Source organism: Eutrigla gurnardus, assembly GCF_963514095.1.
Source record: "Eutrigla gurnardus genome assembly, chromosome: 10".
Taxonomy (NCBI): Eukaryota; Metazoa; Chordata; class Actinopteri; order Perciformes; family Triglidae; genus Eutrigla; species Eutrigla gurnardus.
In genome coordinates this window covers 12,240,117-12,267,670 of record NC_139924.1, presented here as the reverse complement: position 1 = coordinate 12,267,670, position 27,554 = coordinate 12,240,117, and positions in this window count along the sequence as shown.

Sequence of the window (27,554 nt, the reverse complement as noted above, 5' to 3'; positions counted from 1 at the left end):
GTTTCCCACGTTCGCGCACGGTGAAGTCCCTGCAGGAGTTCCTGGGCATGGTGAACTTCTATAACCGTTTCCTTCCCCATGCGGCCCAGCTCATGCGACCCTTGTACAACGCCTTACGGGGCAGGAAGCCTGCAGACGTGTTGGATTGGTCCACGGAAATGACGGCTGCCTTCGATGCTGCCAAAACCGCGTTGGCCAACGCTGCTCTGCTGGCGCACCCGTCTCCGACCGCCCCTGTTGCTCTTACTACGGACGCCTCTGATTACGCCGTGGGGGCTGTGTGTGAGCAGTGGGTGGGAGGAGCCTGGCAACCGCTGGCCTTTTTCAGCAGGAAGCTCCGCGACAACGAGAGGAAATACAGCGCTTTTGACAGGGAACTCCTGGCTCTTTTCCTCGCCACCCGTCATTTCCGCTTCCTGCTGGAGGGCCGTCGGTTCACGGCTTTTGTGGACCACAAGCCGCTGACGTTCGCCATGGCCAAGTCTTCGGAGCCATGGTCTGGTCGACAGCAGCGTCAGCTCTCCGCCATCTCGGAGTACACCACTGACGTTCAGCATGTGGCCGGCAAAGACAATTTTGTGGCCGACTGCCTCTCTCGGGTGGTTATTGGTTCCGTCCACTTGGGCCTCGACTACGCAGCTATGGCTGGGGATCAGGCTATTGACTCTGAGGTGCAGGCCTACAGGACAGCCCCCACGGCACTCCTCATGGAGGATGTGGTGTTTGGCACGGCCAACACTGCGCTCCTCTGCGACGTCTCTACTGGCCAACCGCGCCCCATGGTGCCTGCTGGCTGGAGGCGTAAGGTTTTCGACACGATCCACAGCCTTTCCCATCCAGGGGTGAAGGCCTCTGCCAAGCTCGTGGGGGCCAAGTTCGTCTGGCCGGGCCTGCGGAAGGACGTCAGGGCCTGGGCTGCTGTCTGTGTGGCGTGCCAGCGTGCGAAGGTGACTCGGCATACCAAAGCCCCCTTGGCACTCTTCAAAGTGCCGGAGAGGCGTTTCGACCACGTGAACGTGGACCTGGTGGGCCCGCTTTCACCCTCCCGTGGTTACACCTACCTCCTCACCATGGTGGACCGGACCACCAGGTGGCCAGAGGTGGTTCCCCTGTCCTCCACTACAGCAGCTGAGGTGGCCCGGGCGTTCGTTATGGCTTGGGTGGCCCGTTTCGGCACACCGTCAGACATTTCCTCAGACCGGGGGCCGCAGTTCACGTCGGAGCTTTGGACTGCGGTCGCCGGTGTCCTGGGAGTGAAGGTCCACCGCACCACGGCCTATAACCCACAGAGCAACGGGCTTTGCGAGCGGTTTCATCGGGACATGAAGGCCGCGCTCAGGGCCAGCCTTACGGGCGGCGACAGGGCTGACCGCCTCCCGTGGGTTATGCTGGGCCTTCGCTCCGCCCCCAAGGAGGATCTTCAGGCCTCGTCGGCAGAGCTGGTGTACGGCCAGCCCCTGCGCGTCCCTGGGGAGTTTCTTCCGGACGCCACGGCCCCGTGGTCGGCTGCCTCCCATCGTGCTGCGTCCCGGGACATTGCGGACGCTTTCATTCCCGTTCCGACGTCTCGCCATGGCCTCCCCCGGTCCTACGTTCCCAGGGATTTACCGTCGGCCAAGTACGTCTTCATCCGCCACGATGGCCACCGTACCCCGCTGCGGCCCCCCTACGATGGGCCCTTCCGCGTCTTGGAGGGTGGGCCTAAGAACTTTGTGGTGGATATGGGGGGCAGGCCTGAGCGGGTGGCTATAGACCGGCTCAAGCCTGCTCATGTGGATGTTGGCGAACCGCTCCAGCTGGCTCAGCCCCCGCGACGGGGGCGCCCGCCTGCGGCAGCCTCGACCCCTGGTCCTGCGGCGGCCTCGACCCCTGCTCCTGCCTCTTGCCCTTCTCCTGTTAGGCGCAGCCGTTCTGGCCGCCTGGTCCGCCCGCCTAGGCGTTGATTTTTCTAGGGACTGTTTCGTACTAGTGTATTCTGTTTGGCGCTAGTGGGTGTCCGATGTTCTCTGTGTGTTGCCTGTTCGCTCTGGACCTGTTGGTTTGGGTGAATTCTGGGGGGGCCTGTGTGGTGACCCACAATTGCTGTGTGAGACATTCACCAAGGGACTGTACCTTTAAGGTAAACAGTTCCGGTTTACGACAGTTCGTGTTTACGTCAGTTACGATTTGAACTCATGTGCGAGTAAGACTCGTTTGTTTTGATGTGGAGAGTAAAGCTGACTCGACCCATCTCCGTCTCTTGTCTCATCATTTACCCGACTCCACAATATTATGTAATCACAAATTCATTAATTAACTGAAAGAGGTACTTATTTAGTTGTCGATATAACATTTGGAATATTATTCTGGCAACTAATGCGCCTAATATTGGTTGAAGCTGTGATGTCTGATTGTGGTGCATTGGTTGGTCTTTGTTAATATAGAATAAGCTGAACAAGAAAGGATGTAATATGGATAATAACAGGTGAGACATCGATTTTTTCTCTTACAGTACTGGGACGTCTCGTAACAAGACTCAAAAGCCGAAATGGTTTCACAAAAGCAGTTCTTTACTGACTAGGTCAGGCAGGAAAACAAGTTAGAGGGAAGGAGAAGAAAGAATACTGGGTCAAAAACCATGAAAATGACGGATAGGTAAACACTTGAGAGTAATGAACACTCAGGGAACAAAGACAATCTGACAAGGAGCTGGAAACAAGGGGAGGCATGTAGGGGAAGACTTGGTGGTAAACTCAAAGGCAGGAGGGTAATCTGATGCAGGTGTTGGTAATCGGGGGGGAGATCTGGAACTGAAACGACAAGACAAGTTAGAACTACAAAATAAAACAGGAAACAAGTCATGTCTCTTAACAGATGGAAGCACTTAAATCAGCTTCTGGTGTGAGTAAGAACTTAAAAGATGAACCAATATGGTGTGTTTAAGCCTTCAAATTAAAAAAGTAGATCTGGTTGGGTTCTGTACAGCCCCTCTTCTCAGCTCTGATGGTAGTGGGTTCGGACTACACATAAACAACAACACACAAGTAGGCAGAAGGTTGGCGCTTAAAGAGTCTTCTAGCATCGATGTGTAACACTCAAATTAATGGAAGGACACATGAGGCAGTTTGGGGCGAAAAGACAGACTTTAGTCATGACCTGCATTCTCTCTCTCTCTCTCTCTCTCTCTCTCTCTCGGTTTGGTCATATTTACAATAATGAAGTTTGAATGGATGATTCTGACCCAGAGGGGAGTATTGCACGATTGAGCGTGCTGGTGTTTTATGGCTGTCATTAACATCGTGACAGAGACACGAGCTTGTAAGTAAGACATAGTTTGAGGAGTGTGGGGCTCTTTTTAATGGACACAAGTATTCACAGTAAATAAACCTCCGTCCTGCAACACTGTGGAGGAGAAACCTTTCTAAACTGAGTTCAAAATGGCAGTTAAATTGAGTTGACAGAAGAAGGATCAAATGTATGAATCACGTGAGGATTAGGTCTGTCGGAGGGAAAGAATACAAAATCATTTGCTGTTGTTGGTTATCCTTAAGATGACGACAGAGTTCAGAGTGTGCTGCTGTGTGCATACAAAGTCAATGCAAAGACACAAACAAGATCATCAACAAGACTTCTTAAATCCCGAACCCTTTTGCTAAGTAGTCTTGCCATCTTCCGGGCTTGGAAAAAGGAAATATCTCTGTTTCAACCGCCTGAAATGTGGAGTCCGCCACGGAATCTGATTTAAGATGTTGTGCTGGCAGCGGCCCTATACTTTGAATTATTGTAGAGGCCGAGACAGTCATAGAGAGGGAATGGAGGGAGTCTAAAATAGAAGAAAGGAAAAAGAGAGGTGTGCAGGCAGAGTGAGTGAAATAGAGGGAGAGAGAGAGAGACGGGCCTTGCACAAAACACATAGCTGCAGGAGAGGCTTATGCTTTAGACGGCCATGTCAAAATGCACTCCCTCCTGCTGCCTTTACATCTCTCATCCTATCTCTGCTTCTTCTTCTTCCCTTTTATCTGCATTCCTGTCCTCCTCTCCATTTTCCTCCCCTTCCTCACCCACTGCCTTGTTTTCTGCCTCATTCTCCCACAATGCCTCATTTTCACACAAGCACATGAGTGTGAAGACGGCATCGCCACCGAGCGTGTTGGTACTCCTCTCTATCCTCCCGTCTGTCTTCTCTACCTCACACACACACACACGCACACACACACACACACACACACCTCAGCATGGAAATTGAAATAATGATAATGTATCCCTCAGTTTGCATCAAAGTACTGCCACTTCAAAAAAATGCCGGCAGGCATGAAATGCAAACATGAAGCAGATGGATTGAGAAGGAGGAAGGAGAACGACAGTGTGTGTGTGTGTGTGTTACAATCCTGCCTTTACTTTGTACATTGGCTGTAGCTTAAAGGCAGGAAGACTGTGTGTGTGTGTGTGTGTGTGTGTGTGTGTGTGTGTGTGCGTACTGACAAGTTGCCTATATGGGCGTTTGACAGCAATTTTTTTCAGGTTGTGGTCGAGGATGTGTACTGTCAGTTTCACAGTATGGGAGGGTGTCACCTTGATCAGGCCTTTTGTTGCTCATGTGTACAATTATAGACATACTGCTAATGTTTATAGCACTCATGGACTGTTTATAAGAAATAAACAATCAACCATTGGTTTGTGGACTACGAGCCTCGAGTTTGGCATTTTGGCCACCACCATGTTGGATTTTTGCCGTCGCCATTTTGCAATTTTTCAATGTTCATAGACAAACTAAAAAACGGCTATCTGATGCATTTATCATAATGTTTATTGGGACTACTGGTTTGCAACAGCCGTCCGTAGTTATGAGACGGTTGGGAAAAGAGAAGGTAACCTAAATACAGTGAGATACAACAAATTGCATTACATTTAAAAGACATGAGTGCCGGTTTGTTGTTGAATTATTGCTCTCTTCAAAGTGACGTTTGCTGCAACTTTCAAGTGATCAGGAAGTGAGTTCCAGGACTTTTCTTCCTTTCCTTTCACGGAAAAAGCTGTCTGAGCTAACGATGTTTTACAAAAAGGGACCTTACAATTGCCACTTGAAGCTGCTCTGGCGGATCTGCTGCCGCTTTGTAATTTCTTGATATATTTGCAGAAAGGCTTCGGAGTAAGTCCATTTAAATGCATGCTTTACATAATGGAAATCAATACAGTTTGCACAACTTAAAATCGTATAATTACTTGAAACGTGGCAATGACGGTACCATAGGCTTTTTGTCCACAAATTTCAAGGCCTGATTCTAAAGACATTCTATGGATTTAATTGCAGATTGGTTGGCATGGGAACCAGGTATCCAAAACCATAGGACAATATATGAAAATGTCATTGCATTTATAATTGAATTGAAACAGAAAGGCACCGTCAGATCTTATCTTAATATGTAATACATTCCTTGACAAAGCAAGCTTTGACATAATGATTGTGTTTACTTATAGTAAAGATATAATTAGTAGTAGTATTAGTATTTATAGACCTGCCAACAATTTTTTTTTGTAAAAGCAAAGTTCCAGTCCTCTGTTTTTAATGTGTTGGTGTGGCTACATTTTGCTTGAATGACAGATTTAGCCTTTTAGAAATTTGTTCTGCCTTTTTGGAGCACCTACATGCGTCCTGTGTTTTCTTTACCTATGAACAAACACATAAGGAGGGATACCAGCTGTTGAAAAGGATTTCAACAGATTAATTTGTGTGAGCGTCATTATGTGATTGTGTTGACAGTTGCAATCTAAACAGGACTTCGTTGAGTCCCCTCTTTTAGTGAAGCCCAAAAGTGTCTTTGGCTTTTGGGGTGACGTTTGATGCCAAATGGTCACCTGCCTTTCCCACCATTAAAGGTGTGTGTGTGTGTGTGTGTGTGTGTGTGTGTGTGTGTGTGTTTGTGGGGACTTGCAAAAACAGGGATTCAATTTGTCACCGTTAATAGCTATAAACAAAAAGTGTCAAGGCAGCCCCAGTATCCTTTTTTTCCACCAACACAGACAAAATACCATTTCTGTCTTTTTTTGGGTGTAGGTCAGTTAGCACCATATGGCAGCTAACGCAATTAGCATCTCATCGGCTCGATGTTTTGACTGCAGTTGTTTCACAGTTCACTAGCTGTTTGGGTTAGCAGCGCTGCTAGCTAGTTACTCCCTGCAGGGCAGCAGGTGAGTCAGACGGCAGGGTGCCATCTGCACAGATGGATGTGCACACACACACACACGCACACACACACACACACACGTTTGTTTTTATCAGGTGGCAACCTCGAGGTCTGAAAGCCTGCATTTCATTTCCAAATGTGACTAAACTGCACTAAGGAAAGTCTGTAAAAAATATGGGTCAATGTACCGTTTTAATGTGAAGACATTTTTACAGGTGTTTTACCTGTGTTTTTAATTAAGCATTAAAAAAAAGCCATGAATAAAACCCTAAATTGACAGAGATCAACCTGAAAGGCACTTCTGGTTGTTTCTAATGTATTTTAACACACTATTTTTTTTTTCCTCTGGCATAATTTGTTCATTAATATACTGTAATTGAATTCATTTTGACCACAAAACCTGCTCTGTACCTTTTTCATTTTCATACAGAATTCATTTGTTATGATTCCATTTTGTTTAATATTGTTTGTTTTATTTGTTATTGTTGACCTTCTACAATATAATAGTCAATATTTATATAATTATTCGCATGTCAATGTTTATGAAAAATATAAGAGTCAAAATGATGAGTATTCTTGTCTTCTTGTCATTGAGGGAATCTACAAATTCTGTAAACCAAGATTTTAGTTTGACAGAAAAGCATTGTAGCTTCTCTAAACTTAAATTATATAATGGTATATTGAAAATACCCAATGTAATGTGTGTTATAGGTTTTATATATATATAAAAAAAAAAAGGCCAGACCTCTGGAGATGACGCTGAGCAGCTGCTGTAGGCCTCAGACATGCTGCCATTTATCAATATTCATTACTTGACATTGTCTGCTGATGGGAATATGGTAAATCCAGGATTATTTGAGTATGGAGTGGAATTTGCACTCGAGATTTCATACTTCCATTTACATATGCAGCTACTTCTATACACAAGACATATACACATTATTAACATTATTTTCATTCATGCAATGATCAAATATCAAATATCTAATAAAAGATAAAAATGTATATAATATCAAATACAATGTAAGTGTGTATCTGGCTGGTAAATATAATTAATGTAAAAAAACTGCAAGGAAAGAAAAATGAAGTAAAGTTGAGACCATCCTGTGTTCTGTGTGCAACTAGATGATAGAAAAAGTCAAGATTGCTGAAGTATATGATTTTCAAAGTTGGTGGAGACCTAAATAGAGCTAAAAGGAGAGTGAATATTGGACACAAACACAAGTTGAATCGGATGATAATGTTGCTTTGTGTCTGTTGGATGTGTAAATACTTCTAAATAAGTGGTTTAAATAGAGTGGAAATTGCTTATAGTGATCACAAAAACAATGATCAAGCACTTTTATGAATCAACAAACTTGGTACAGAATCATTTATACACAAAAACGATTTAAATTCATATTTGGAACTTTTCACACATGACAGTTTAAACTTCAGTAATTTATTTATTATTTACTCCCATGATATTTTGTCTGGGCTGGCTACTTGAGATCATTACTCTGCCCATTGAAAATCATACAGGAAAATTAAAGTCATTTAATCAAACAACTAGAAACTGTCATGGCTGCTTGCGATGGAGACAGGCAACGGACATGCACAGGTAAAGTACCTATGGTTGAAGCGGCGTTATAAACAGCTCTGTCGTTCATGTTCATAAAATACAACCGTTGCTCTTCAACAGTCCAAATATGGTCACTCCCGTTCACTAGCTGCAAAAAAAACAAGATGGCCGAACGTGAGGTTTCAAAACTGTAGTCTGCAAACCATGGGGTGACTTCACAATGACCATGTCCACTTCTTGTATACAGTCTGGTTGAAACTCGAATCTGGTTACATCATTGTTGGATGCAAATATCAAACAATTTATTTTAGAATAAACGGTTACTTCAACTTCAACAATGCACAGTGTGTAATTATAGTGACTTTCTGACCGCGGCTCCTTCCTGATGTACATTCTTGCATCCGCTGCTTCGGTTTTCACACGTTGTGTTACATTTGTGGCAGACTGCAGCAGCGGAGCGGCCCAGTACGTAAATCCTGAGGTGTGTGGAGAGATGGACTGGTCCTGATAGTGTTGTAAGTGCTATACAGTTAAACAATAGTGCGCGGTGAGGAAGCACCCGTGCTGAGGGTGTCATATATTACAAGGAAGGCAGACTCCAAACAAATTATGGCTGTGTCTTTGTGTTGTTCTTAGCTCTCCATCTTTCCTTCTCTCTCCTTCTCTCTCTTTCCTAGTGTTATATATTTTCACACCTCAGTGAGTCCATTGCCCACGCACACACACACACACACACACACACACACACACACACACACACACACACACACACACACACACACACACACACACACACACACACACAGCTTGTCTGACTGTCTCCTCCACCCTCCTCCTCCTGTAGTTCCTTCGTTCCCTCTTCCTCCTCTATTGCATTTTCCGTCTTATTTCTCTTTCTCACTTCATATCACCCTTCCTTCCTCTCCCTCCCTCCCTCTCCCCCCTCCTCCCTCCCCCACTCTCTTGGGTCATGTTGCAGCAGCTCCAGCAGAAATAATAGGAGCAAAGGCGTGAGGTTGTTATTTGCATAGAAATAGCATGACGCCCCAGGCAGCTTCAGGAGAAGGACACAGAGATCATTTGTCTCAAAATTTTAATGAAAACTTTTGCTGAGACAGAGATTTCTTTCCCTCTATACCCCCCCCCCCCCCACACACACACACCACCTCCCCCCCACCCTCCTGCCACCACCCCGTCTCCCTTCTCTCTCCTTCCCCAATTCCCATTCTTCCTCTGCACCTTCCACACGGTCCGATCATGGCGCTCTCTCCTGCTTCCGAAGTAGCACAGTGTGATTTGAGATGAGATGACACATCAGTATTGTGCCGCTGTGCACCAACCAGCATGTCCGACATGTCCGTGCAGTGTCAAACATTTTAGTGTCTTAAACGCACACACAAGTTCTCACACAAAGAGAAAGAGAAGTTTCACCAGCTGTTGAACAAATACCAGAGTAGCTCTGTATTAGTTCTCTTGGACAGAAGATGTTCCTTGTATTGACTGAGATCTTTTTTTCTTGTATGATTTCAAACTATAAATATAATTGGAAATATATATTATGTATATATTATATATTGCATCAATCATATTTAAAAACTATATGTGTAGATGTTTTGAAAAATAAAATAATAAGTTTGTTACATGAAAGTAGTTTCTTTCAAGCTTATAAATCAGAGTTACAATCAATATTCAATTTCTTTAAATAACAATCAAAAATGCATTTACAAAAATGTCAGGTTCCTTCATTTCCATGAAATATGTTTCTAAAAACAATGTATAAATACACTTTTATATGAACATTTTGTCAATATGCAAGTCTGTCTCCAAAAGTATTTCCAATTTCTTTTCACAGCCCATTCGGTCATTTTAATATTAATCACAGGTTTATCAACATATATAATTGAGTCTGATTTTTAATCTGTTTGATTAAAAAGATACTTACTGACTCTGCTAGAGAATGAAAGCACATGAGTTCTTCATTAATCAATACTGACATTCAAGTGAATATCGGCTTATCAGTATACCAGACTTTTGTTCATGATAGATAAGAATACATGCCAAATGTTTACATGTGTTTGGTTAAATTCAAGCACATATCATTGATTGGGAACCACAGAACAAATAGCAAATCTGTCTTCTACAAAATGATATTCCCATGCAACTAAACTGCATTCTGCCTGATTAGTATTGTGGTTTGAAACACTTGATTCATTTGAACACAATTAAAACCAGAACCCAAACTAATTGGTTAGGATTATTAAAAGATCATTAAAGATAGAGGTAAATTAAAATAAATAAATGTTTTGTTTTACATTGGGCCACAGCAGTCTCCTGGGTGAAAGTCCTGTGTATTTTTAACCCACCAAGATCTACTCACTACGTCCACATTTGTTATACATCAAAACCAAAATGTAACCTGGGAGAGAATATGTTTTCCTCGAAACATAAATGATAATGCAATTTCTGTGTATGGGAAGGTAATTTTTCAGTAGGCAGTGTAAATGGACTGTTGATGGGAACAAAAACACCTTAGATAAAAAAAAAACAGCTGAGTCACTATTTGCTTCTGAATCCTGAAGATGGATAATTTTGTTTAAGACACTTTACTTTGCAGAACGACCACAGTGAGGACAAACCCTGCTGGGTTTGTCCTCACTGTGTGTATGAAAAGTTGACATCACTGTACTTACACTAACAATTCCCTCCTCTCTTGCCCTTGGTAAGGCTGGTGTGACTGCTCTGCTGCTGAGTTGTATGGCTCAGCCCAGGCAGGGAGGCTCGGTGTTGGCTCGGCGCAGGGTGTTTGACTGGCCACTCCGCTGATGTGCTCAGACAAGTCGTGTGGCTTAGTGCCAGGCTCGATGCCAACTAGGTCTACACCGATAGACACGGACGATATTATTACATGTTGGAAATATGGTCAGTCATATAGTTCAATATGTATAATATATAATATATCTCAACATACAAAATGTCAGTAAAACCTGCAACAGTTTTGCATATTTTATTCAATGTTTACCCAAGCTTAGTAAGTACTAAACTTGTAACAGTGATTTGAAGGATTGTCACATTGTACTTTATCAAAAAAATTGGCACAGTATGGCACAATACAACATGGATAAAAAACGGTCTACTAGTGTAAAGAAACATCATTCACATAACAAGATAAAAGGTTAAAGCCGAGTGTGATAAGTTTGTACATATCAGCGTTAACCTCCAGTTCTTAAAAGTGAAGCCAAGGCTGAGGTGCCTTGAACTTGCATTCTCTCCACTGGCCATCAGGGGCCGATCCTCTGCTTGTAAATAGAAGTCTGATTTCACTGAAGTCTATGAGAAAATAAGCCTACTACTCTCTTGATTTATTACCTCAGTAAACATAGTTTCAATTATTCTTCAATACAGCATGATGATCATTTAGTAAGTGATGGATTTAGAGTCAAATAGACGGGGCTAGCTTTTGATTTACAGGTCGCTTCCTTGGTCACGCTACCGTCGCTACCATGCAACCAAAGCAGTTAGCTACTAAGATGACTTCAACACTTAGCTGTAAAGTTGATCTTGAATTATGAAGCTAACTTTGTTAACAGCTTCACACCAGAAGCCAAATTGAGTCTGATGCAGTTGAAGTTCTCACTTCCTTCACTAGTTGTAAAAATTCCAAAATCCAAGATAGCGACGGCCAAAATGCCAAACTCGAGGCTTCAACACTGTAGTCCACCATGGATGAATACATCCACTTTTCATATACAGTATGATATGTAGTAATAACATGAAACTATCTTGTTATATCAATAAACTTTTTACTTTATAATATGAAATCAATCCGGTTGTGCATAAATCTCTCAGCGGAGACACTTCAGAGCTCCACTCTGTTACATATAAAAATAGTTACTGTACTGTATGACGAGCAGAAATTCAAGACTCCAGCTCATGTGCTGACTCACTGTTCTGTTTCAGTCTGGACTGCTCATGTGTGCCACCTAGTAGTTGTTGGTGCACACTGCAGCTAGTGCTGGAGTCAACTGGATAACATAAGAGTTCAGGTTCCTCCTGGTAGCTGCACCGGTATAGAAGCACCCCTAGCTGTACATAACTGAACAACTGTGCCCGACTAACTGAAGGGTGTCATAATAATCCCTTATTCCACAGGAAAACCATCCGTGCACAACTACGCTACGTAACTTTCTTCAAGTTGAATCATGAAGCCGGTCTGTTAACTGCGATGTTGATTTAAATTGAACTGTTTTCGTTGTTATTTATGGGAAAGACATCCATGTTCAACTCAAAAGATCAACCGTTGTTTTTTTCCTGTCAGCATATAGAGCACCGCACTCAATAATATTAGATACCTTCTCTCTTGCACCTGCTCCATTTTCACTGGGTGTTAGTTATTTACACTGGCTCCGTCCACTGAGGGATGACTCAACCAATGAAATTCATGTCTGCCTCTAAAGCAGCTCTGCCTCTGGGAAATGTTTGTGTAACTAAAACTCCAATCTGCTCCCCTTTACTGTCACACACACACACACACACACACACACACACACACACACACACACACACACACACACACACACACACACACACACACACACACACACAGACCGTCACCCACATTCGCCTCCTGCTGTGCCCATGAAGGATGCACCGGTCCCCGCACAGCTGCCACCAAGCAGGAGAGCGGGTGGGTGGTACGGGGTGACCCGAGGGCCATCGGGCTATCCCACTGACACTTCGAGACCCCCACCACCTCCTCCCCACAACTACTCACCCGACTCCGCCCTCGTGTCCGGCACCTCACCAGGATGCTTCTGAGCGCAGCAGGGTGGCGATGCCGGCGGTGGGTTCAATCTCTCCAGCTGCACCTGGGAGGAAAAAAAAATCAGAAAGAAGCCTCTGTTTCATTAACAAACGCATCACAGTCATCTCAATCTGGTTATCATGGCGAGAGCTCTGCTCAGCCGAGAGCAAAATGGAAGAGAAAAGGGATCTCCCAGTATGAGGGTGGGGCCCTGGCTGGGAGGAGTGAGAGGGGAGGCGAAGAGGAAGTCTGCAGCAATCTGTGCAAACACACGCTGGCCTCCTCTCTTCTAGAATATTAATTGAGTTTCTGACAGGGAGAGATGGGTGGGTGTGAGAGTGACAACCTCGGTGTTTGTTCTCCTCTCGATGTGTATGCATGTGTGCGTCTGTTTGTGTGTGGAGGTGGGGGATCGTACGGGCGACAGTGAGGTCTTCTCTGTTTGCTATCTCGCCCCAGCGTCTGCATGCACAAATGTGTGTGTACATCTCCGTTTCATACGTCCGCCCATCCAAGGTGACCGTGCTGACTGACGCCTGAGGGCCCCCGGGGCGCCACTGACAGCTTTAGGTGCGAGTCTGAGATTTGTTGCCCCACCTCCTCCTCCCCGCACCACCAGTACCCATAACCCATCAGGGCCATAAACCAATCCCCCCACCCCCCAGGAGTGATGGCTAAAGAGGTTAAAACAAAAGGGGTGAGAGATGAGAGGTGGGTTGAATACAAAGATGCTGCCCCGTTCGAGACGAAGAGCCTGATGGATAGGGGGGGGGGGGGGGGGGACTGACGTTGAAGGTCAAAGGTCAAGGGTTAAAGCAAGGGAAAGGAAAATGAGTTCAGTGGCCTCAATGCCATTCTTCATATCGCCCCTGCCGCCTCTGGACACACATATATAAGCATTACACATGGAGATGCACAGACACACCCATTTCTAAATAGTGCACACGTTTTATTCATATTTGCTAAAATCATGTAATGCCATCTACACCCACCAATAATTGCCGGTAGGTTGACGAATAAAAGACAATACTTGCCTGTGAATATTATATTTCTAGGGCTTTTATTGTGAAAGGTCAGAACGAAAGGAGTGGATCTGGTATGGGCTAGGTTGAGAAGATCAATAAAGTTTGCCATCTTGGCTCAGACTACGGAGGTTTTGTGTTGTTGCAGTCTATAGTGTTTTCAATGTGTCCGTTCCACACAATGTGATTGGCTGATGCCTTTGTGTTAGAAAAGCTTTTCGCTGCATATTGTTTACATTCTGTGTGAAAGTACACTTGAACAACAATTCTAAAAAATGTATCGACATTCAAATGAGTTGCTTGAAAGAATCGTCTCCGCTGCCTGTCTGCCTGTCGGCTTCATGTGTTTCCATATTTGTTGTAATCAGATGATCTGAAGTCCTCCGAATCCCGCGTTCTTTTATAAGCAGGTGAAATGTGAATGATGCCAGACACCAATATATTCATGACTACTAGAGAAGTATTACATTATTGTAATTATTGGAGTGTTTGATTAGATTTAACGAAGAACTGCATACTTCAGACAGTCAATACTTACAAAACATGAAACATTTGCTATTTCAATATCTGTTGAATATTTATGTGCAAACTCAGGTGCACATGTGGTGAACAGTCTCAAGCATAAATGATAACAAAATGAATCATAAAGTGAACTTACAAAGCTTTCAGATAATATAAACCATGCAGATCTGTGGATGACTAAACAACGGACCAACTAAACATTACATTTTGTACTGTCAGTTAAGCATACATTTTGTACAGAAATAACATTTAAAGTGTGTTATATTTCTGTGTGTGTGTGTGTGTGTGTGTCCACGTTGCATCCTGTTGGTCTTCTTGTTTCCCATTGTGACACCATGCTAAGAGTGAGCCTGAGATGCATGCAGCACAACTTCAAGCAGGATTAATCTTTTATACACACTTCAGCGTGTGTTTTTTTGTTTCACTTTTTTTTAACACATTTGCTTTATGTATGTTTTTGCGTCAACCAGCGTCCTGCCTGTAACTCCACATGCACACTGTTTGCAGGTTTAATTAACCATTTCTATTATTTTTCTTTAATTCTCATCGAGATTATTATCTAACTGATATTTGTATATGTATTCCCTAAATATGAAACTAATGATTCAGACAGCTATTTGCTGAATTGTGTTTGACAGCTGTTTCAAACACGGCTTCAGCCCGTTTTCTGTCTCCGTCATAGCAGCCATGATTGTTTCTGCTTGTGTGAGTAGACTACACAAGGAACACCTGCTGCATCTCATTGGCTCATTTTTGGCAGTTTCTCATTAAGCTTCAAGGAGACTACTTTTTTTAATTGATAAAAAAAATTGCTCTTTTTCCGGTCATGATTTCAACTTGCACTGTACCAGCCTCAGGTAGCCAGCCAAGAAGGTATTGTATCAAAGCACCTTCTTTTTAGCAAAATTAGTAGCATGTCAACATCTGTTGAAAACATAGACCGTATATAAGAAATGGAGGTGACAACACCCATTGTTTTGTGGATGATCACACACACACACACACACACACACACACACACACACACACACACACACACACACACACACACACACACACTCTTGTGTGGTGTGAGGGTGTCAGCACTCTCAGTCTGCCCTGCATGGGGGGGGCAGGGGGCTGTGCCAAGGAACAGATGGTGGTGGCTGGGAAGGAAGGCGGCAGGGCCGTTCTCTCCGTGCCCTGCGGATCCTGTGGCCTAAGCTAGGTGAGAACAAGCAAAATCCTGATGCAGGGTTTTTTCTTCTTCGCTGGAACAAACACTCATTGCATTCCTGTTCTGGTATGAAAAGTTGCACCCACAGCACAATGCTGGTGGAAAAGTGGAAGGCAGCCAAGTTGCTGGGTTGTTGTTCAAGTCAACTGTGAACATGCAGTCTCTGCGTAGATAGATTTTGGTGATGGTTGAATGACTATTGATTATTTTGTGTAGGCTGGCAAAACTATCCCACAATTCTGCTTCTCATTGTGTTCTGGCAACGACATGGATGTATTAGTTTGAGATTTGCATTTCAAGTTCACAGTATATTGATGAATGCATTTTTAATAAAAAAAAAAAAAAATGAACCCCTCGTCTGCTTGCTGGACAATCTCACCATTCTGTCACAATTCAGAACAATGCACAACTTCAGAGGCAGTGATTGAGTGTCCAAAAGGTTTAATTCCATTAACACAGGCAAGGGTAAAAACAAATAAACATTCAGACAAAACAGAGAAGGGGCAGCTGAAAATACCCGGTTGAAAGAATGGCTGTAAAACCGCTGGAAAGCTAGGCATCACACACAAGACAATCTTGCAGAAGGTGGGTAAAGCTGGGCTGGTATAAGAGTGAGTGGCTGATGAGGAAAATGGAGCTCAGGTGTGGAAATGGGGAGGGAAACTCAGGTCAAGGGAATGAGGTGATTGCTAGGCAGACGGAGTCAGGACCTATACAGACAGGAGAGTTAGTGATCAAGCAGATGAACACGGCAAATAACATGAATAAAAAACATTCAGGGTGAATTTGTGACAACATTTACTTTGTGTTCTGGAAAAATGAGTCTGGCCTGCCCAGTTAATACAAATAAGGTTGTTTGTCTTTCTAACCTGGTATTATGTTACTCTTTAAATATTTGAACAATGTTTAAATGTTTTCTCTGTTGCACTTTTAACTTATATATGAAGTCGACATAGTCATCGTGATGCCACCCATTAGACTACACTTTTGAAGCCTTGAGTTTGGCATTTTGGTCATGTCAACATCTTAGACTTTTTTGTCCCAGTTAATGGAAGTGGCCATATTTGGACTGTGGGGGAGCGACGAATGGATCTGACCATCACAAGCAACTGAGCAGCACCCAGATCAGCAACCTTACTGGGTCTGGATCCATCTGGCTTCTGGTGTGAAGCTGAAGTTAGCGCCATAATTTAAAGTCACCTTTACTGGTAATTGTTTAAGTAATCTTAGTAGCTAATTGTAGTGACGGTAGCGAGGCCCCGGTAGAGAGGCCGCGGTACTGGCGCCATGGTAACCTGTCAATCACAAGGTAGCCTCGCCCTAAAAAACACCCCACTTTATGGTATATTTGACTCAAAATGGAACTATAATTCACTAAATGAACATCATTGAAGAGATTGAGACAACCAGTGTCGCCCCCTGATGGCTAGTGGAGAGAATGCAAGTTTAAGCAACTTCAGTTATGGCTTCACTTTTCGTGACCACACACAACAGTGAGGAGACACTGTCACCGTGTCAAGCTGCTTTTGGACGTGTCATGCATGGCGTGCCATTTTTCACTCGTTACAGTGTCCTTTAAAAATAATATTCAATGGTTAGTTGTAGGCAACATAAGTCTTTGGTTAGGTTTAGGATAAGACTGTGGTTGGGTTTGAAAGAAGTACTTGTTTCAGAATATAAGTACACGTGTTACATAAATTACCTCATGAGTTGTTAGTTGTTAACGGCATGTCAAATTATGCTTGTTACATGCATACTATCCTTTCAAAATAAACTGCTTGCTTCATAGGAATTTAGGTTTAGACTACAAAACAACTCAGTTAGGCTTAGGAAAAGAGAATGGTTAACTTGATTTACAAACATGGGTCTCCTTGATGAAAGTCCTGTGTGTGTGTGTGTGTGTGTGTGTGTGTGTGTGTGTGTGTGTGTGTGTGTGTGTGTGTGTGTGTGTGTGTGTGTGACCCATCCACCAGCCCTCCCACCTGGCCTAAGTAGACTCTAACACACTTTATATTACATCACATGCTCTTACTATTGGAGTTAGGTGAAAGCCCGGTTCGTCACATACAGCCACTAAAGGGAGCCTCCGTGAGTCAACTTCTGGGCAATGGTCAACCGTTGATATTTGATGACTGAATGAGAAGGGTTTTGGTTCGTATAGGTTCGAAACAATGTGCAACATGTGGAACCCTGCAGACAACCAAGGGTATTTCTCTAAATGTCTTCATTTATACATTTCATATACAATCGACTACTCCTACTTCTTTTCTTATTTACTACTCAGAAACTTAAATTGACCATACACAACGGTGGTCTTCATTACACTACAGCACCTGTACATGTACGGCTAACACAATGTGTCACCTGAAGCCCAAAAGAAAAAATTGGATAACAGTCAGTCATCTGGTCCCTGCCTGTATGCGTTTAAAATATGTGAATCTAATTAATAATCAGCTGCTGCATTAATGAGATATTTAAAGACATGTAATCCTTCCCTTCATGAAAACAGACAGCTGTGTGAATTAAGACTACATAAAAGGGAGCACAAGTGAAAAACACCCACAAACCTGCCATCATCCATCCTCACATCCTATTTAAGCTGATCACAACACGTTGCAGTGAAACGAGGCGACACAGTTTGTCATGGCGACTGTCGATAGTCAGGAGGGATGGCACATCACCTTGGGACCTCCCTAGGGGGCTTAATACACACAGGCCACCCTGGACATCCATAGACGCCCTCCATGACCCCCAATACACACTCCCGCTCTCTCTTTCTCTCTCTTTTGCTGTCATACGCGCTGATGAAATGTTCTTTAATACCCAATCGACGGTATTGACATCCCCTTGGGTAGCAGGGTCCCCCTGAGGGGCAAAGTATTGATTTTGGGGGACCGTGGGTCCGTGGTCCCCCTGTGACATGTCCCCAGTCCCACTGCCATTATTGGGAGATTAGTAGGGCTATTACACCTCCCAGGCCAGATGGACGCGACACCGGGAGGAGTGGCAACCAGATGACCCTCCATGTGAACTTCTTGAAGGAGAATTAGCTGCTATCAAGGATATCAACCAACTCTTGCGTTTGATCCCAAACTCTATAGTATTCCATAATCAGACCAGACGGTGAGAAAGTGAGTAGATGGAAGAGGCAAAATGAAAAGAACAGAAACGGATCCTATTGTGACTCAATATATTATTCAAGTTTGGTTAGGAATACTCAAACCAGATAAAGAAAATGTGGACTTAATTAGTTAATTTGATCACAACACATGCATGGTTGGTTCTACAACAAGTTTAACCTTGATTTTCTTTTGGTTATAGTTTGGTTAGCTGGCAAGTTGTTTCAGAGGTAGATTTTTGTGCAGTTCATTTAAAAAGCCAATCAAGGGGGCTACTTTCTGTGTTCACTTTAGGTCTGACTCAAAGACATGCTGCTTGTCCTGATTTTACACACATTGTTCTGTGGATTTCTCTACAACTCTGCAATGGAATTGTTTTGTTCTACCACAGGTCACAAATAGAAACTTTTTTAAATCCATAAATTCCTAAAACAGCTGGCAATTATCAAACATACTGTATGTCAAAAATTAAAATACAGCATTTGTAAGGGACTACATTCAGTGTTGGATTCATTCACAATTAAGTATTTCTGGCAGCAAGAGGGTGTACGCCATTGTACATTATGTGATTGAGTCAAAATAAACTACCTTGTGCGTGTTCATGATAATAAAGGAACATGGCACCCAGTCCAACAGTGTGGCTCAATGATGTGTTTTTAATAGCTTTTGGACAACAATGGAGCTGTATGGCACAGAGGAATACGACATGTCAGACTTTGATATGCATAAAATACTTGTTAGTAGGCCAAATTTATCATTGATTTTGGCAAATATCAGCCTTGTCTGCTAAATAGCTGCATTATTTGCATTACTGTTAATATTTGATTTCTGAATTGCTGACAATGGTGACTTTGCAGCTGTTTGTAAACACTTGTGTAGCTCCACCAAAATCGTAGCCGTCAGGACTTTATCATACTGCTCTGAATTACAACAAAGACAGTATGCATAGTGTTTCCATGTGAAAATAGCAACGAAGTCAGGTTTCAGTGTGCTGCCTCTTCAAGCTGAAAAGAAGAATCAAGCAACTCGAATCTTATGAAGCACCTCACATCAACACAAGCTAAGTATGCTTGAATGCAAAGTGTGTGAATTTTATTTAATATTGTTACTATACAATAGTATATTGTTACTAATATTATTCAATATCTATTGAATTCAAATAAATACCAAATGTTCTAAAATACTGTATATAGTGTTTTTATTTTTCAATCAGCTAATACAAACATCTTTGACGTTAAAGATGTTATGGAACATAATAGTGTTATGGAACATAAAAAATAATATCAGTTACTTTGCTGAGTAACTAATTACTTTTATAATATGCTAACTGAGTTACTAACTCAATTACTTTTTAGTAATTAGAAGTAATTTGTAACTGTAACTAATTACTTTTTTAAAGTAAGATGACCAACACTGTAACACAATACATGTCATTGGGGACTGCAAGACAAAATTTAAGAAATGGGACTAAAATAATAGTAATAAAAATATAATAGCATGAAGAGACTTTGAGTTTGAAACATAATGACATTATGAACAAAGTGAATGAAGCTGCAGGAGTGGTTTTCTAAATTACATTAATGCGGATCAGACACGACATTCAGAGTCCTCAGATTGCTGGACTGTTCACAATAAACAACAAGCTGATTTGTAATCGTGAGTCTTTAAGTCATTGTGGTTCTCACAATTCATGAATGATCGGTGAAAGTGTTCACCACCATGAGGAATCGCAGATGATGTCACAAAAACTGTTGGCAAGTTACTAACATTGTGTAGCGTGAACAAGGCATTAAGGAAATAAAAAATGTCAATGGAGGATTCTATTTCAACAAAATGGTTCCTGCAGATCCTTAATTTAAATGATTTACCCTTTTGGATGTTTAAAAAAGTTCTGAAAAAATCATTCAAATTTGTGCAGATGTCCTATTGCCCCAAACTCGCTCCCAGCATTTGTGCCTTTTCCTTTTGACCTCCCATGAGTTGAGATGGTGAGTTGGAATTCACTGTGGCTCAGCTGAAATGGCAATTGGCACACATACTCTGGGCTCTGCACCCTGCCCTGTGGAGCCGGGATGACCTCTGCTGGACGGGGGGCCCAGTGATTGATTAGCTGGCCTGGGAGGACCACCACTCCCAACTGGCTGGGGCATATGGAGCTGCATGTATGGACAGCTGCGTCGGCAACACTCATCCTCACTGTGTGTGTGTGTGTGTGTGTGTGTGTGTGTGTGTGTGTTGACTGTGTGTGAGAGAGCCCAGCCTTGTTGTTTTGTGTTGGTCTTCTCAGTGGCATGTCCTCCCTTAGCTATGCAGCTCTGCATCCTGTTGTGCTACCGCTCCATTATGTGTACTATCTAAATTCAGGACTTTACATGACTGGACTTGTCACTAACACTCAGAAAAAAGCCCTGGTACTCAAATCCACAGAAATCCATTTCTTAGCACAGAGCACAGATGCCCAATCTAAATATGTAATCATAAAGACATGGTTTTCCCAGTATGGTGTGGGGATCTTTGGGATCTGTTAGATCTATGACGGTGTGCCAGGCCTTATTGCTTGGTTGAATGAGAGCACATACCTGCAGCCGAGTTCCGAGATCTTACAGAAAGCCTTGCCAGAGAAGTTTATGGTGTAAACTTACACCAAGGCTGCCACACTGTTTTATTGATATTATATTACATACAGTTTAAACCCAGACACACACATCACCCCTCATAACCACCTCAACTATCTATCAATCACCCTATCACACAAACGCTTGCACCTGCAACTTCTAAATGGACTGACTTCATATTTTAATCTAGTGTATGTGGTTTTAAAGTGGGACGGTCGCTTGGGTGGTGGGGGTGGGGTATGTAGCAGAAGAAAAGAAAAAAAAAACAGATGATTTGCCGAGGTAAGTTCAAGTGGATATCTGTCCAGGGTTAAAAGTGAAAGTAATTCATTACAGGGAGATAGTGCTTGGCGATATTCCTCATCTTGACGCTTTGCAGTGTGGCAGTTGAGAGGGGTGAGGTGAGGGGGGGGTGAAATGGCCGACGGTGGCGGGAGGGGGCTGGGGGTGAGCAACATCTACCGGCCCCATTGGAGGAGAAAGAACGGCGATGAAGGGATAAGGGCCAAATTGATGGTCATATTTTACACTGGGTCAGTGTGGAGTGCGCTGTCCAACACTGTAATTACAAGTTTGGTTAGAGGAGAGAGGGAGAGAGAGGGGAAGAAGAGAGACAGTAGTCTTTGTCATGGCCGTAAATGAACAGCTAGGCTTAATTGAGTGGTAACCTCTGAAGCTGTTGTGCTAACACTGCAGAGAGATGGGGAGATGGAGGGAGAGAGGGGCAAAAAAAAAGGAGAGAAGTGCTGATAAGGTCTTTTGTGTTCGTCAGTTTGCTGCCTTATCCTTCCCCACCCGAACACTACTGGAAGCAAGCATCTCACATAGACACGGTCTGTAAAAGGCAATACATGCATGCAGAAAGAGAAACACAAATATCTCTTTATAAAGGAAAAAAAAGTAAAACTTTACGATTTAATATTCACTCTTCATATTATAATAAAAAAAGTGCAACATTCACTTACTCAGCCCACTTAGCACTAGTGCAAAGAATTCTCAGTAACAGATGGATTGTCATTGGGGTGTGATTAGCGTGGTCCCAAGAGGATGAAGCATAATGAAGCAAGCGTTTTCACTTATCTAGTGAAATATATAAAAAATGGATGGACTGGCACAAAGACTTCATTGGGACTAAGGGGGGTGCACTCTATGTTTACATCAATGATGCTCGGTGCTCACATATGGGATATACAACGTTCCCCTGATGTCAAATATTTAACGTTAAAATGCTGACCATATTATCAGCCCAGAGAATTAACCATGAAAATGTACCAGCCGTGACAGTGACGCTGGTATTGTTTTCACCTTGTGGGTCTGTACATTTGTTATCAAGGGAAAATATGGTCTTGGAGACACCTACTGTAGCTAATACAGCAGGTAACTATACTTTGCCAGATGTTTATATTTTTCTGCTTGTCCGTGGGGAGATTTTTTGACCGTGATAGCATCACAACAGGGCAAGATGCAGTCACAAAACTTTTCAGGTGTGCAGATTAAATCAAAATGAGTTTCAGATGGGTGTGGTCTGAGCAAGTGGTCCCCAATTTAATGCAAGACTCAGACGGCAACCTCTGATTCTGAAAAGTGAAGCCAAAATTGAAGTGCCTTAAACTTGCATTTTCTCTACTGGCCATCAGGGGCGACTCCTCTGGTTGCAAGAGAAGTCTGATTGCATGGAGGTCTCAGGGTATCTCAATCTCTAGTTTCAAGTCTTCGATACTGCATGAGGTTCATTTAGACGGACTAGAAGTTTGTTTCAGCCAATTCACCTGGGGAGATGAAGATGTTTAAGCTTGGTGACAAAGTCCTTGATGGTTCATCAGTGAGCAGGAGATAAATCCAGCCACAGTATGATCAGACTTCATAGAAGAGTGCACATTACGTACTGGAGGACACAACAATCTGAACATCATGGGTTCAATCACTAGAGAGCACTCCCCCATTGGTTGGAAAACAAATTCTAAAAAGTTACAGAGAGAAACCTTTAATGCTTCTCTCTCTTTTCACTCATTCCCTCCTCCTATCTTCTCCATTTCGCTCTCTGTCTATCCACTGTTCCCTTCCTATCTGTGTCTCTTTTCAATTCTGCTCTGCTCTAATTTCATCCCAGCCCGCGTGATTGTAGCGTCTCATCACAATTTTGGCAGACATTTCTTTTCATTTTCTTTCCTCATCTCCTGTCTTATTTTTGGCCTCACAGCCCCCTAAAACCCTGCAACCACCCACCCCTACCCCCACCATCTTTTTCTCTCTCTCTCTCTGTCTGCAATCGTTCAGCATGTCATTTAGGACGGCTTGTTTCTTTCAATGTTCAGAGGTAATGGTTGAATATAGTCGAAGAGAACGAGGGAACAATTTGTTCCTTTTGCAGTGAGCAGGGACGGTAGTGATCAAGGGTGTGATCTGCACACACACACACACACACACACACACACACAAACACACACACACACACACACACACACACACACACACACACACACACACACACACACACACAGAAACACACACACACACACACAACGCAGTGATGATGATGATGAGGCCATTTCCTCCCTCATCTCCAGATCCTCATCTAAGCGCTAATGAAAAACACGACAATTACCCACAACTCTTTGCACCTCAGCCTTCAGCAGTAGTAATCTTGGCGCTGATATGAAGCCAGCTTGTCGTTTTGCCTCCACTGTCCCTTCCTCTTCCCCATCTGTCCGTCCCCTTTGTCCTGTCCATTTAGAGGGACGCTGGCCAAGGAAGTGCTCGGTGACTGTAATGACTGCTGCTGGATGGTTGTAGGAATGTGATTGGAATTGGAGATATGATATAGCATTACTTACTTGGACCAGTGGGGGGACGGACCAAGGCTACATTGAGGGTAATGAACAGTGGATCAAGGTTGAATAATGAAGCACGGAGGATTATCACTTGGTGCCATGGGAACATCATGACGCCTTCATATTGTTGTCTATTATTGAGTCTGTGCATGTGTGTGTGTGTGTGTGTGTGTGTGTGTGTGTGTGATAGTATTTGTCAACATCAGCCCTGGTCCAGTATCAGATGTCGTTATAATCTTTTTTTTTTCCAGGTAATCACCATTTCCAATAAATGAAGAAATTTCAAATCGAAAGCGGTTTAAATGAAAATGAGGGAATTCCTCACCTCGTCTGTCGTCGTGGACAATGAGATAACTTTAATATTCAGAATTTTAATGAGCAATGTACAGAGTTTTCGGTGCTGCGTGCATGATTACATGTGTGCATATTTGATGAGGCGGTTTGCTGCCGCGTGGTCCACATGACAGGGCATCATCTTTTCTACCTCTCTGCACCAGGTGACAGCAAGGTGTCAGTTATGATGGCACTTTAATTAATTTTGTTTGTCCTGTTCACTGATAGTCATGGACCGTTGGGTATCCATGTTCTGGCTGTTGGGACTGATGCAGAGCACTATAGATAGTGGATAGTGTGTGTGTGTGTGTGTGTGTGTTTGTGTGTGAGGGGGTGGGGCAGCAATGGGAAGTCTCCGTCAGATGTAATTCATGGACTATGTGTAGTTCATAGTCAGTATTGGTAACAGTATTTGTTCTTTATGCAATATTTGCAGGTATTTGGTGGATATTCATTTAAATATAAACGGTTTAAATCAAACACTTTTATACACATGATAGTGATCATTTTCATGCCTAAACAACTTCTGAAAAGACATCTTGCAAATGCCATTGCCAGGTCATGACATTTAATGCATTTAATCAGATTTAATGCGCCATCTGAAGATGGTTAGACAGGTTAGCCAATAAGCCTTCCCACACAGTAGTCATCAAAGCCAATTCAACACCCGCTGTTAGTTTCAAACTGACCATTTTCCCTGTGTGAACAGGCCAATTTTGACTTCACCCCCAGTACATTTTCACCCTCAAAGTACCAAACCGGAGGAACAGGGAGTTTTTAGACTTTAATGACAAAATAGTACAGGTTAAAAACGTGAACTGGCTACAAGTCCAGTAGTTGTCAGTGACTCTCTTGTGCACTGAGATTGACCAATCAGAAGCTCCTGGACGTCTCCAGAACCAGACACACAAACAGTGGTGATGGAGCCCTTGTGGTCGCTGTCCCTGTAATCTGGAAGAGCCGACAGACTCATATAAAAATTGTCCAGAACACAGAAACTTGTAAATCACTGCTGAACACTCACCTCTTCTCATTAGCATATGATTGACTTAATCTTCTGTTGTGCTGTATGCACTGTTTTTTACTCCTGTTATGTGCACACTGTGTTTAGTGTTTTCTTGTCTTCTTATTGTTGTTTACTTTGTATACAATAGCATGTTATGCTTGTTCAGTACTTTGGTCGTCTGTGGTTGTTTTTCAGTGAGCAAGCTTTTAATGTTGTTCAGAGGAATTTCTGTTAATTGGGACAAACATGACACCTTGAACTTTGATCCTCTTGCTCATGTCTCGACTGCAGAGATAATTGTGGGTCAGAATAGTGAGTAAAGCATGCTGACTTGCATTATGCATTGTGCAACTGGATGTGGTAGACATCCTGGTATTTTTACTACTGTATTACTACTGTATTTGACATAATGTGTATTGGGAGGAACTAACTCTTCTTCTGTATTCTAATAAATACGGTAGTACACATATTGAAACAGGTTTCTATAATAAATGCTGTTCTCTTTGGTACAAGGAAAAGTTTAATTCAAGTGACGCAATTATGATAAATCTATTATGGAGATATTTATATTTATGCAAAATGGAAGCAATACAGGCAGGAAGGAGCCAATTGCAGACTGAGAGATGGGCGGATGCAAAGCACATACTCCAATAAAGCAAAAAAAATGTAGGCTTAGAGGCTTAGAGTCATAAAGACAGAAGGAAGATTACAGGTGAAAAAAAACTCCACGTGACAAGAAAGACAAAGTGACAGAACAAAGGAACTGGTTTGGTATATCAGCTGGTATATCTGCTATATCTCACCAATTGGCGAATGAATGACATGACCATTTTGATGTCAATAAATGCCCCTTTCTTGCTTTTTAACTGTCATTTATGTTATTTTATTTTATTTTATTAGACACAATCTTAGAGGGAACATGATTTTCAGGCAAAGGAAGGTACGAACTACGTTAAAATCCTTTTCCTTATCGGTCACAGGTGTAAGACAATGGAATGTGTTAGAAGAAGAAGTAAAAAAATCAGCAACACTAAGTGGCTTTAAGAAAAAGTATGTAAATTCAACCGTTGACCGGTACAGACTATTGCATGAGAGTTGAAAAAGGTCTGAGGCACGAATCAGCAGACATGGTGTTGTGATGGGATGGGAGCATAACAAATGAACATTCTGTACCCAAACAATAAGTTGAACCTGAGAAACTTGTATGGTCCGATGTCAGTTGTACGTAGCAGGGAGTATCAACAATGTGGAGATAAATTAGGTATGAATACCAACCGTGACTGTTAATCCAACAGTCCACGATGGAGTTGCTGAACTGGTCACTGAATGCCATCGACAGAGTGTTCTCAACACGGCGTGCGGGTTCTGGTGAACCTGCGTGTCCGGATGGGACCTTTATGTCCGGCTACATCATGGATGGTTGGGGAAAGTGGAGAGTCATCTGCCTTGCCGCACTGGATGTGGAGGACGTCGAGGACGTGTACGTGTTCGCGTTCATGACAATTGTAACGATCGCCTTGGGATGTGGACTTTTCATGCAATATCGGAAAATGAGAAAGATCGCCACTGAGCTGACCAGTGTGAGGGCGGACAACGCCACCACTCGGTCTGCTGTGGTCGGGATGCGCTCTGACATCTCCGCAGTTCGCGAGTTCACGGCACTGATGCGAGTTGAAGTGGCCACTAATCGGGAGGAAATGGTGAAGTTAACGGCGGCGAAAGCTGCAGAGGAGATTGATGAATAAAATAAAAATGGCAGAAAAAAAGGGCTCCCACACCATCCCAACAAATAATAACTACACTGGACTTTTTTGTTCTCTGACGACCCCCTTCAGACTTTGTTACATGCTATAAGATGAGACTGTTGTTCACTCATGACGAACAAATATGGACACGTGTGCAGACACACACGTAATCTGTATGCACTGGACTTCAGCTCTCTGTACCACCTACTGCTGTGACATGTTATGTCAAATGTCACAAGTAAAAGAAAATGTTATGTCAAATGAAAAATGCAAAAGATAAGATAATATTATGAAGACGATTTTATCCTGTGGGTAATGGGGGCGGGACTAGATAAGCCTTGGCTTCTCCCGCTTTCCCTTTCGGCCATGTGTATTGTACTATTTGAACAAAGATGTGTGATGATGATGATTTAACTGACATGCCCGAAATAAATAAATAAATAAATAAATACATTTATAAACCAGGTACCTTGCTTCAGGTGCAAATTATTAAAACCTGAAGATGTTAAAACATGACTTTTATAAACCATGTATTATGTGTTAAGATAATGCTTGTAAATGCTAAATAGGGTGTGGAAAGTGTTACCATTGAAATCTCCACACACTTTAGAATGGGACT